This window comes from Mirounga leonina, unplaced genomic scaffold (genome assembly GCF_011800145.1).
Source record: "Mirounga leonina isolate KUSES-001 unplaced genomic scaffold, KU_Mleo_1.0 Mir_94, whole genome shotgun sequence".
Classification (NCBI taxonomy): domain Eukaryota; kingdom Metazoa; phylum Chordata; class Mammalia; order Carnivora; family Phocidae; genus Mirounga; species Mirounga leonina.
The window spans coordinates 30,401,181-30,415,130 of NW_023270855.1; positions in this window are offsets into that span (position 1 = coordinate 30,401,181).

The following is a 13,950-nucleotide window of genomic DNA, read 5'->3' on the forward strand; positions in this document are numbered from 1 at the left end:
ATGTGAACATGGGGGAAGGGGTAGAGGGAGACAGAGAGAGAAACTCAAGCAGACTCCACGTTGAGTGTGGAGTCCAACATGGGGCTCGAATTCATGACTCTGAGATCACATCCCTGAGCAGAAGCCAAGAGTTAGACACTTAACCGACTGTGCTACCTAGGTGCCCCAGTCAAAAGAATTTTTTTGACAAAGGCCATTCCAAATGTAGTTCAATGGAAAAATAATAGTGTTCCCAACAAATTGTGCTGGAATGATGGTATATCTATATGCAACAAAGTGAACCCTAATCCATAACTTACACTATAGACCCAAATTGAATCAAAATGATCCATAGATTTAAATGTAAACCCCCAAACCATAACATTTCTTTCAGAAAACAGGAGGAAATCGTTGTGACCTTGAGTTAGGCAGATGTTTTATATGTAATATCAAAAGCACAAACCATAATAATGTTAATAAATTGGACTTCATCAATTAAAATTTTCTGGGGCACCTGGGTGGCTCACTCAGTTAAGCATCTGCCTTCGGCTCAAGTCATGATCTCAGGGTCCTGGAATCAAGCCCTGTGTCTGGCTCCCTGCTTGGCAGGGAGTCTGTTTCTCCCTCTCCTTTTGCATTCCCCCACCCCTGCTCGTGCTCTCTCAAATAAATAAAGTATTTCAAAAAAATTTTTTTTTGCTATTTTAAAAAATGCAGTTAAGAGAATGAGAACGTAAACCACCAACTAGGAGCAAATACTTGCAAATCATATATATGAGGAAAAATTTGTATTTATAATATACAAAGAATTCTCAAAGCACAGTAAGAAAAACAACCTAATAAAAAAAAGTGGGCAAAGATTTGAACAGATACTTCACCTAAGATATATGGATGGCAAATTAAGCGCACAAAAAGATGCAGGACATTATTATTCATTAAAGAAAACCAAATTAAAGCCACAAGTAAATACCATCACACCTATTAGAATGGCTGAAGTTAAAAAAATGGACATACCATCATGGGACAGCTGAAACTCTCATACACTGCTGCAGGGATGTCAAATGGCACAACCACTTCGGAAAACAGTTTGGCAGTTAAAAAAAAAAAAAAAACGCACCTACTGTAAGACCATCCATGCTACTCCTAGCTTTTTTACCCAATCACAATGAAAACATATGTCTATATAGAAACTTGTACACAAATGTTCACAGCAGCTTTATTCATAATAGCTAAAAACTAAAAAAAAAAAAACAAAAAAACAAAAAAACCCCAAATATCCATTAACAAGTAAATGGATAAACAAATTGTGATATATATGGTAGAATGCAGCTTAGTAGTAAAAAGGAATGGACTTTGGAGCACCTGGGTGACTCAGTCAATTGAGCATCTGACTCTTGGTTTCGGCTCAGGTCATGATCTTGGGGTTGTGAGATCGAGTCCCCCATGGGGCTCTCTGCTCACAGGGAGTCGGCTTGAGATTCTCTTCCTCTGCCCCTCCCCCCACTCGTGTGTGCACACACACTTGTGTGTGCGCATGCACGCGTCCTCTCTCTCTCTCTCTCAAATAAATCTTAAAAAAAAAAAAAAGACATTCAATGTCATGGATGAATCTCAAAATCAGCATGCTGAGCAGAAGAAACTAAAGAAAAGGAGTACATACTGTATGATCCCTTTTATTAAAAATTCTACAAAATATGATCAAATCTATAGTGACAGAAAGCATATCAGTAATTGCTGAGGATTGAGGTTGGGAGTGGGGAGGGGCAGGGAGGAAGATTAAAAAGGGGTTTAGGAAATTTGGGGGGTGACAGATATGTTTATTCTTTTGATCCTGGTAGATTCGTGGGTGTAAACATATGTCAAAACTTATACTCTGAATTTTAAATATGTCAATTATAAATAACGAAGCTAAATAAGGAAAGAAGGAGGGGAGGGGAGAAGGGAGGGGGTGTGGAGGGGGGCACAAAAGGGAGAAAGGAAGAAAGGAAGGAAAAAGAAAGTCAAGAGAAGCAAACCAAGGGTGGCTGTCATGCTAACAGCAGCCTCTAGGAGGCGACCTCTGCAGGCTCCCATTGAGGAGACCTTGATAAAACCAGATGGCTAAGAGCCTTGGATCCTGAAGGAGCCATAGTTCAGCCACATGAAGACGGTCAGTCAGATTTACTGTTCTGTCTGAGACTCCTGTCTCCCTCACTGCCCCATGTATCCCTACAATCTTCTCAAATTAGTAGCAATAGTTTCCCTACAACCTAAAGGGAGTGGATGTCAAGTATTGAGTCAGCTTTACCACTGCCACGTAAACTTCAGTTTAGTTTTTATTGAGGTTTTTTTTTTTTTTTTTTAAGTTTTTATTTCTCCTAGTCTCTTCTTAATTAAGCTATATCTTTGTCTTTCTAACTTGTGTAGCCAGTTTCCAGACTGGGGTATTTATGACTCCTCCTTCTGAGTTTGCAGGTCAGCCTGTAAATAGGGAGAGAGACAGAGAGACAGATGGAGACAGAGGGAGACACACAGAGAGAGATTGGCACACTGTCTTCCTGTGGATGGATGTTATGTTCATACTCCAAAGCTGGTTGTTCTCCCACCGTGTTTACTTGCTATTGGGGAGGACTGGTAGCAACAGACTGAGAGCTCTTGGAGAGCAGGGACTGCGTTTTTATTTATCTTTGTGTTTAGCAGAGTGACTACCATAGGTAAATGCTCAATAAATGTTTATTGAATGGATATTTGACATTGAGAGAGAAATTGCCTCATGTTAGGTCACAGGGAAAGTTTCCATCCTGTCTCTCTCTAGAAGGGCCCCCCCCCCCTTTTTTTAAAGATTTTTATTTATTTATTTGACAGAGAAAGAGAGAGAGAGTTCACAAGCATGGGGAGAGGCAGAGGAAGAGGGAGAAGCAGGCCTCCCGCCGAGCAGGGAGCCCGATGTGGGGCTCGATCCCAGGACCCTGGGATCATGACTCAAGCTGAAGGCAGCCGCTTAACCGACTGAGCCACCCAGGCGCCCCTAGAAGGGCCCTTTTTATAATGGTCAAAAGCATTTAGAACTATTTCACTTGATGTTCTTTCATTCATTCATTCCACAGATATTTATTGAGCACCGACTATGTTCCAGGGTCATTCCAAGGGACCATTCCAGATAGAGCTATGAACAAATATGCAAAAACTCTGCCTTTATGGTGTTTACCTTTTTTGTTGAGGAGAGAGAAAATAAATAAGACAAATAAGTAAAATATATAGTGTGTTAGATCAGTGCTGGGGAAAAAAAATAAGTTCGCATAAATGTAACAAGTCTTTCCCTAGGCACAGCGGGATGCTGGGTCTGAGAAGATTTCTGGAAATCTGTTTTTTTATCTATTGGCTTTTTCCCCCCCTCTCCTTGGCTTTAATATCTGGCCAGTACTCTCCCAGTGACAAGATGGCTGCTGAATTTACAACCTCTCCCTAGGGAAAAGGGAGATGTCTTCTCCAGTGGTTCCAACAGCTGTCCTGATACTGGGTCTTGTTGATCTGGCTTGGATCACATGGAAGTGGGAATCTGCTGATTGCTCAGCCAGGTATCTGCCCCAGGGTAGAGCTGGGGAAGTGAGGTCTGGTGACCCAAACCCCAGATACTGAAGGGTGGAAGTGGGAGGTTTCCATCAAAAGGAAACATGTTATTATCAGCAAAGGGAGCACTGATGCCAGACAGGCAGTAGCAGATAACTGCCATCCCAGTCCTTGCTTGGGGAAGAGAGGCTGCTGACTGAGGCTCATGAACCATCTGCCCTGCATGAAAGGATAAAACAGCCACTGGTCAGAACCACAAGTGGCTCTTGGGCTTGGTGTGAACCACCACCCTGCTGGGCATCCACCTGAGCATGTCTGCAGACCACCCTTGTGTATGGACCAGCCATTCTAAGAGTCCTCAAACCTCAGGACCTCAGAGCAATTACATTGCCAGGTAATGCCGTTTAAACTTAGGTATATCTATGGGGCGCCTGGGTGGCTCAGTTGGTTAAACATCTGCCTTAGGCTCAGGTCATGATCTCCAGGTCCTGGGATCGAGCCCCATGTCAGGCTCTCTGCTCAGTGGGGAATCTGCTTCTCCCTCTCACTCTGCCTCAGGCTCCCCCTGCTTGTGCTCTCTCTCTCTCTCTGTGAAATAAATAAATAAAATCTTTAAAACAAATAAACTTAGGTATATCCAAGGGAAGGGATGCTGGTTATATTATAGAGCCTTGATGTCAGAGACACACTGTTTATGATGGATTCCCTATTGAATCCACTCCAGGACAACTTCCAAATTGTAAAGTAACTAGTGTACAAGAGATGAAAGGCCTGGAGTCTCATCATCCTTCTGGATTTCTGTTCCAGAAGGGCAGGAGAGTACAGTGGTGAGGGGCATGGTTGAGAGTCTGAGATCTAGGTTAAAAGCCTAGTTCTATCACTTCTATTGACCTTGAATAAGTTGGTTTGCCTTCATGCTTCTGTTTTCTCATCTATAAAGTGGGATGATCCTAATACCTATATCATTTGGTCCTTGAATTAATACATATAAAGCCTTCGTTGTTGTTATAATCACCACCATGTGTAGCTCTACAGTCAGGGATAGTCCGTGTGGCATAATTTGGGCATGGTAGAAAGCATGTACCCCAAAACTTCTTCCCCACAAACCTGCCTTGGGATCTGAGGTTTCCAATTTCTTTCAACCTTTGGTTTGGTTTAAGAAAAAGTTTGATTTTGGTTTAAGGAGGAGTTTATGACAAATTCTGGAAGTTTTAATGTTCCAAGGATGTACTTCAAGGACCAGTAGGGACGGAAGGGTGTGCAGGAATTGGATAGTCCTTGGGCCCCTCCCCCACTACCTCCAGCAAAGGAATTTTACTTACATCTATTTTACATACTGTCTACTATAAGAATTTCTTTGAGGAAGAGTTCTGTGGTAGAAGAAAAAATTCAAAAATGGCCATGTCAAAGCATCAGAGCCCCCTGCTAGAACATCATTATGTCAGCTGGAAAGGGTGAGGGATTGAGGATGTTTTGCTGAAGAAGAAAAACCACAGGAGGAATGGTGATGATTCTTTAGGTATCGAAGTGTCACCATGTGGGTCCAGAGAATCAAGAAGAGATGGATTTCAGCTTGGTGGATAGAAAGAGGAGGACATTTCTAGCAATTCAAGTTCTTCTTCCACAATTCATTTATGGAGCAGTGGGTACACTGTAGTCCCCGGAGATGTCCCAGCAAAGGCTTTAGGCTGTCAGGGACAATACCAAGGGGATTCCTCAAGAGGAGAACAATGGACTGTGACTGCCAAGCTCATATCCCAACTGTAAAGTCTGTGATTCTGAATAACACAGCAAGCTATTAATATGTTACACTCCATGAACTTCTTGTGAAATTTTATCACCTATTTAGATTCTAAGGGTGTGGCTTTAAAAGAATCTGCCATAAGACAGTGGCATCTTGAACTAATTTTAGATTATAGAAAAGTTTTTAAAATAGTCCAAAAAGTTTCATTATCCCTCAACCAACTTATTCTAATGTTAATATCTTATATAACTGCAAGGCAGCTAGCCGAACCGGAAATTAACATTGCTATGATAGCATTAACTACAGTAAAGACCTTATTTGAATTCCATCAGTTCTTCCCCTAAGGCCTTTTGTCTAACAGCAAATGGTCTGTGTCTTATTATTTACAATATATTTAGTTATTTGATCAGTGTTTGTAGAAACTACTTAAGGCGGGTTTTTAAAAGTTTTTATTTAAATTCCACTTAGTTAACACTCATTGTAATATTAGTTTCAGGTGTACAATTTAGTGATTTAACACTTTCATACAACACCTGGTGCTCCTCACAAGTACCCTCCTTAATCCCCATTACCTATTTAACCCATCCTCCCCACCACTTCTCCTCTGGGAACCATCAGCTCGTTCTCTATAGTTAAGAGTCTATTTCTTGGTTTGCCTCTATCTTTTTTTCTCCTATGACCATTTGTTTTGTTTCTTAAATTCCACATAGACGTGAAATCATATGGTATTTGTTTTTCTCTGACTGACTTATTTCACTTAGCATAAGACTCTCTCACTCCATTTTTTTTTTTTTTTTATGGCTGAGTAATAATCTAGTGTGTGTGTGTTTGTGTGTGTATGTACCACATCTTTATCCATTCATCAGTCAATGGACATTTGGTCTCTTTCCATAATTTGGCTATTGTTGATAATGCTGCTATAAACATTGGGGTGTAAGTATTCCTTTGAATCAGTATTTTTGTATTCTTTGGGTAAATACCTAGTGGTGCAATTGCTAAATAGGGTAGTTCCATTTTTAACTTTTGGAGAAACCTCCATACTGTTTTCCAGAGTGGCTACACCAGTTTGCATTCCCACCAACAGTGTAAGAGGGTTTCCCTTTCTCCACATCCTCCACCAACCCCTGTTGTTTCTTTTTTTTTTTTATTTGAGACAGAGAGAACGAGAGAGAGAGCACATGAGAGGGGGGAGGGTCAGAGGGAGAAGCAGGTTCCTTGCTGAGCAGGGAGCCCGATGCGGGACTCGATCCACGGACTCCAGGATCATGACCTGAGCCGAAGGCAGTTGCTTAACCAACTGAGCCACCCAGGTGCCCCACCCCTGTTGTTTCTTATGTGTTTCTAATTTTAGCCATTCTGACTGGTGTGAGGTGAATATCTCATTATAGTTTTGACTTGTATTTCCCTGATGAGTGATGTTGAGCATCTTTTCCTATGTCTGTTGGCCATCTGTATGTCTTCTTTGGAGAAATGTCTATTCATTTTTTAACTGTATTATTTGTTTTTTGGGTTTTGAGTTTTATAAGTTCTTTATAGATTTTGAATACTGACCCTTTATCAGATATGTCATTTACAAATATCTCCTTCCATTCCATAGGTTGCCTTTTAGTTTTGTTGATTTTTTCTTTCACTGTACAGAAGCTTTTTATCTTGTTGAAGTCCCAATAGTTTATTTTTGGTTTTGTTTCCCTTGCCTCAGGAGACGTATCTAAAAAATATTGCTATGGCTGATGTCAGAGAGGTTACCGCCTATGTCCTCCTCTAGGCTTTTAATGGTTTCCTGTCTCACATTTAGGTCTTCAATCCATTTTGAATTTATGGTGTAAGAAAGTAGTCCAGTTTCATTCTTTTGCATGTAGCTCTCCAGTTTTCCCAACACCATTTGTTGAAAAGACTGTCTTTTTTCCATTGGATATTCTTTCTTGCTTTGTTGAAGATTAATTGAGCATATAATTGTGGGTTCATTTCTGGGTTTTCTGTTCCATTGACCTAGGTGTCTATTTTTGTGCCAGTACTATACTGTCTTGATCACTATAGCTTTGTAATATACTTGAAGTCTGAAATTGTGATGCCTCCAGCTTTGCTTTTCTTTTTCAAGGTTGCTTCGGCTATTTGGGGTCTTTTGTGGTTCCATACAAATTTTAGGATTGTTTATTCTAATTCTGTGAAAAATGCTGTTGGCATTTTGATAGGGGTTGCATTAAATGTATAGATTGCTTTGGGTAATATAGGCATTTTAGCAAATTTTTCTTCTGACCCATGAACATGGAATGTCTTTCCATTTCTTTGTGTCATCTTCAGTTTCTTTCGTCAGTGTTTTACAGTTTTCAGAGTACAGATTTTTACCTCTCTAGTTAGGTTTATTCCTAGGTATCTTATGTTTTTGGTGCAATTGTAAATGGGATTGATTCCTCAACTCCTCTTTCCTCTGCTTCATTACTGATATGTAGAAATGCAACAGATTTCTGTACATTGATTTTGTAACCTGTGACTTCACTGAATTCATATATCAGTTCTAGAAATTTTTTAGTGAAGTCTTGCTATCTACAATTAGTGAAAGTTTTGCTTCTTCTTTGCCAATTTGAATGCCTTTTATTTATTTTTGTTGTCTGATTCCTGTGGCTAGGACTTCTAGTACTATGTTAAATAACAGTGGTCAGAGTGGACATCCCCATCTTGTTCTTTTTTTTTTTTTTTTTAAAGATTTTATTTATTTATTCATGAGAGACAGAGAGAGAGGGGCAGAGGGAGAAGCAGGCTCCCAAGGAGCAGAGAGCCCGATGCGGGACTCGATCCCAGGACCCTGGGATCATGACCTGAGCCGAAGGCAGACGCTTAACCATCTGAGCCACCCAGGCGCCCCCCATCTTGTTCTTGATCGTAGAGGGAAAGCCCTTAGTTTTTCCCCATTGAGGTTGATATTAGCTGTAGGTTTTCCACATAATGGCCTTTATTATGTTGATGTCTGTTCCCTCTAACCCTACTTTTTTGAGGGTTTTCACATGAATTAATGTTGTACTTTGTTAAATGCTTTTTCTGTATCTACTGAGAGGATCATATGGTTCTTTTTTTTTTTTTTTAAGATTTTATTTATTTATCTGAGACAGAGAGAATGAGAGAGACAGAGAGCACATGAGAGGGGGGAGGGTCAGAGGGAGAAGCAGGCTCCTCGCCGAGCAGGGAGCCCGATGCGGGACTTGATCCTGGGACTCCAGGATCATGACCTGAGCCGAAGGCAGTCGCCCAACCAACTGAGCCACCCAGGCCCCCGGATCATATGGTTCTTATCCTTTCTTTTATTAGTGTGGTGTGTCACATTGATTGATTTGTGAATATTGAACCACGCTTGCAACCCAGGAATAAATCCCACTTGATCATGGTGAATGATTCTTTTAATGTAACATTGGATCCAATTTGCTAGTATTTTATTGAGAGTTTTTGCATTTATGTTCATCAGGGATATTGGCCTGTAGTTCTCTTTTTTAGTGGAGTCGTCATCTGGTTTTGGTGGCCTCATAGAATGAATTTGGATGTTTTCCTTCCATTTCTATTTTTGGAATAGTTTGAGAAGAATAGGTATTAACTCTTCTTTAAATGTTTGGTAGAGGGACGCCTGGGTGGCTCAGTCGGTTAAGCGTCTGCCTTCAGCTCAGGTCATGATCCCAGGGTCCTGGGATTGAGTCCCGCATCAGGCTCCCTGCTCCGCGGGGAGCCTGCTTCTCCCTCTGCCTCTGCCTCTCTCTCTCTCTATCTCTCATGAATAAATAAATAAAATCTTAAAAAAAAAAAATGTTTGGTAGAATTCACCTACAAAGCCATCTGGCCCTGGAAGATTTTTGATTACTGATTCAGTTTCTTTGCTGGTTATTGGTATGTTCAAGTTTTCTATTTCTTTCTGTTTCAGTTTTGGTAGTTTATATGTTTCTAGGCATTTATCCATTTCCCCAGGTTGTCCAATTTGTTGGCTTATAGTTTTGTATTATATTCTCTTGTAATTGTATTTCTGTGGTGTTGGTTGTTATTTCTCCTCTCTCATTTGTGATTTTATTTATTTGGGTCCTTTCTCTTTTCTTTTTGATAATTCTGGCTAGGGGTTTGTCAATTTTATTAATTTTTTCAAAGAACCAGCTTCTGGTTTCATTGATCTCTTCTATTGGTTTTTTTAGTTTCTATGTTACTTATATCTGCTTTAATCTTTATTATTTCCCTTCTTCTGTTGGCTTTAGGCTTCATTTGTTATTCTTTTTCTAGCTCCTTTAGGTATAAGGTTAGGTGGTTTATTTGAGGTTTTTTCTTGCTTCTTAAGGTAGGCCTGTATTGCTATATACTTCCCTCTTAGGACTGCTTTTGCTGCATCCCAAAGGTTTTGAACCATTGTGTTTTCATTTTCATGTGTTTCCATGTATTTTTTATTTCTTCTTTGATTTCCTGGTTGGCCCATTCATTGTTTGGTAGCATGTTGTTTAACCTCCATGTATTTGTGGTTTTTCCAAATTTTTTCTTTTTTAAGATTTTATTTATTTATTTGACAGAGAGAGACACAGTGAGAGAGGGAACACAAGCAGGGGGAGTGGGAGAGGGAGAAGCAGGCCTCCCGCAGAGCAGGGAGCCCGAGGCGGGGCTCAATCCCAGGACCCTGGGATCACGACCTGAGCCGAAGGCAGATGCTTAACCGACTGAGCCACCCAGGCACCCCTTTCCAAATTTTTTCTTGTAGTTGACTTCAAGTTTCATAGCATTGTGGTCAGAAAATATGCATGGTATGATCTCAGTCTTTTTCTACTTGTTGAGGCCTATTTTGTGACCTAGTATGTGATCTATTCTGGAGGATGTTCCATGTACACTTGGAAAGAATGTGTATTCTGCTGCTTTAGAATGCAGTGTTCTGCATATATTTGTTAAGTCCATCTGGTCCAGTGTATCATTCAAAGCCATTGTTTCCTTGTTGATTTTCTGCTTAGATGATCTGTCCATTGATATAAATGGGGTGTTAAAGTCCCCTACTGTTAATTGTATTATTATCAGTTAGTTCCTTTATGTTTGTTATTAATTGTTTTATATATTTGGGTGCTCCCATGTCAGGGGCATAAATATTTACAATTGTTAGATCTTCTTGGTGGATTGTCCCCTTTATTATGATATAGTGCCCTTCATCTCTTGTTACAGTCTTTGGTTTAAAGTCCAGTTTGTCCAATGTAAGTATTGCTACTCTACCTTTCTTTCAGTGCCCAATTTGCATGATAAATGTTTCTCCATTTCTTCACTTTCAATCTGCAGCTGTCTTTAGGTCTAAAATGAGTGTCTTGTAGGCAGCATGTAGGTGCATCTTGTTTTTTTTATCCATTCTGACATCCTATGTCTTTTCATTGGAACGTTTAGTCCATTTACATTCATAGTAATTATCGATAAATATGTATTTCGTGCCATTTTATTACTTGTTTTGTTGTTATTTCTGGAAATTTTCTCTGTTCCTTTCTTGTTCTCATCACTTTTGGTCTTTCCTTTCCACTCAAAGGGTCCTCTTTAGTATTTCTTGCAGGGCTGGTTTAGTGGTCACAAACTCCTTTAGTTTTTGTTTGTCTGGGAAGCTCTTTATCTCTCCTATCCTGAATTTTAGCTTTGCTTGCTAGAGTATTCCTGGCTACAGATTTTTCCCATTCAGCACGTTGAATATATCATACCACTTTCTTCTGGTTTGCCGAGTTTCTGTTGGGAAACCTGAAGCTAGCCTTCTGGGTCTTCCCTTGTAAGTTAAGGACTTCTTCTTCTTCTTCTTTTTTTTTTTTTTTAAAGATTTTATTTATTTATTAGAGAGAGAGAGAGCACAAGTAGGGGGAGCGGCAGGCAGAGGGAGAGGGAGAAGTAGGCTCCTCACCGAGGCGGGGAACCTGATGTGGGGCTTGATCCCAGGACCCCGGGATCATGACCTGAGCCGAAGGCAGATGCTTAACTGACTGAGCCACCCACGTGCCCCAAGTTAGGGACTACTTTTGTCTTGTTGCTTTAAGATTTTTTTCTTTATTGCTGTGTTTTGTAAATTTAATTAGAGTGTGGCTTGGTGTTGGCCTGCTTTTGTTGATTTTGATGGGAATTCTCTGTACCTCCTGACTCTGGGTGTCTATTTTTCTTTCCCAGATTAGGGAAGTTTTCTGCTATTATTTCTTGAAATAAGTTTTCTGCCCCCTTTTCTCTCTTTTCTTCTTTTGGGTGGGTCTCCTATAATACATAAAGAGGTTTTTAAAATTATTAACCCATATTCTTGAGAGAAACACATCTACTGACTAGCTTATGGCTCTTTTATCCAAAATCACAGAATTTTAGTTTGGTTGCCTTCTCAGTAGTCATAGTTCATTTTCCTCCTCTTGAGGAAATCCCCTTGATATTGTCCCATTTTGAGGAATGCTTGGCATGAATTTTTTCAGAACTATGTTCAATAGATACATATTTAGCACCTATGTAAAGGTGTGTGTTGGACACCAGTGATACAAAAATAATAGCTATGACCTTGCCTTCTGGAAACTTGTAATCTAGAAAGAGACAGAGAAGTGAATGGATGATTATCATGGTGTAGAATGTGGGGTAGAGAAAAGAAAGCAAATAATAGTGACACTACATGGGATAAGTGCTATGGTGGGATAAATATTATGGAGCGTAGAGTGGGCACCTCTCCATCCCAGAGTACCAGAAAAATCTTCCTGGAGAAGATGATGGATGAGCTGAGTGCAGAGGGATTGGATGCCTAGATTTAATTCCTCTGGGGTCTCCTTTGGATCCTCCAACTTCAAGGAATCTAATTGTGAGAGGGACCAGAGGATCTACATATATTTTAAGTGATAATATATGTATATTATGTTTTATTATTATTATTTATATATATTAAGTTTTAATTCCAGTATATTTAACATACAATGTTATATTACTTTCAGGTGTACAGTAGAGTGATTCAACAATTCTAGACATTCCTTAGTGTTCATCGAGACAAGTGTACTCCTTATTTTTTTATTTTATTTATTTATTTATTTAAAGATTTTATTTATTTATTTGACAGAGAGAGACACAGTGAGAGGGAACACAAGCAGGGGGAGTGGGAGAGGTAGAAGCAGGCTTCCCGCCGAGCAGGGAGCCCGACGCGGGGCTCGATCCCAGGACCCTGGGATCATGACCTGGGCCGAAGGCAGATGCGTAACGACTGAGCCACCCAGGTTCCCCCAAGTGTAGTCTTTAAAAAAATTTTTTTTTATTAACATATAATGTGTTATTTGTTTCAGGGGTACAGGTCTGTGATTCAGCAGTCTTACACAATTCACAGCACTCACCAGTGTACTCTTAATAATATGCTACATTTGTAAGGCATTTTACTATGTGTTATTGCTTGCTATTTCTTTGACTGCTGATAGCAAGCTTGGCCGAACTATGAAATAGATGATGTCTGTGGAGAAAAACTACAAGAAGGCAAGAGTGGAAGTCATAGTCCAGGCCAGATATAATGCAGTTTGGGCATACAAAGTGAGAAATCAGACCAGTGTCATCTGGGTCCCATACTAGCTGTGGGATCTTGGTCAAGTTACTTAACCTCTCTGAGCCTAAGTTCCCTCATCTATCAAACAGGGATTAAGAATACCTATTTCATAGAATAAATGTGAATATTTGGAACAATACATAAAGTGAGGTTGTATAGTAAGTGCATGTCCACCACATTCAATACATATATCTGTCAGGGTCTCAGCAGGGAACAGATGGTGCATTCAAATTATGATAATTCAAGGAGGGTTTAATTATGGGACTATTTTCAAAGCTACTGGCAGGGTTTAGGAAACCCCACAAAGAGAAGTGTAGTACCCCAAAAGTCCTTACCATCTCTATGCCTAAAAGGGCAACTGGGGGAGCAATTAACAGAGCCAGGAAGGAAAGTTCAAGTAGAGAAGGTGGTCATAAAGGGGGATCTGATCTACAGCATGGTGACAATATTCAACAACACTGTATTGTATACTTGAAAGTTGCCAAGAGAGTAGACTTAAATGTTCCCATCACCACCATAACAATAAAAGTAATGATGTGAGGTGAAGGATATATTAACCAACCTTCTTGTGGTCATTATTTTGCAATATATATGTGTGTCAAATCATCATGTTATACATCATAAGCTTACACAATATCACATGTCAGTTATATCTCAATAAAGCTGGGGAAGTAAACAGGTACTGTAATGGTTGGCTGAGGGTTGTAACTAGATTACAAGGACCCTTTCCCCCCTCCCTTAGATCTGCTGTGGGTGTTCCCCACTCACCAAACTCAAGAGAAGTCAAAGGGTGTAGGGACTGTTACTCTTGTCCATTCAAGTCTGCCTTTGGGACAGAAAGTGTAGTTAGAAGGGTGCAGAGTGGATCCAGAGTGTCAAGTTGGAAGGTATTGGCTCAACTCATGAGGCAAATAGATTTGCAGAGAAGGGTGGTCAGTTAGGAAGATACCCCAGGAGGGGTCCACTCAGCTTCCTAGCTTATTGTCCGTTTGCCCACCCACTGCTCTTGGCCCATCTTTTAGCTGGAAGCTTTGGCAGACATTTGTTATTTTCCCTGCCAGTCTCCATTGTTTTTTGTTTTTTCTAGCAACAATACTTACATTGGTACCTATCTCCCCACACCCCTACTGTAAGGCCGTATGGTTGGAGTGGGATTCTG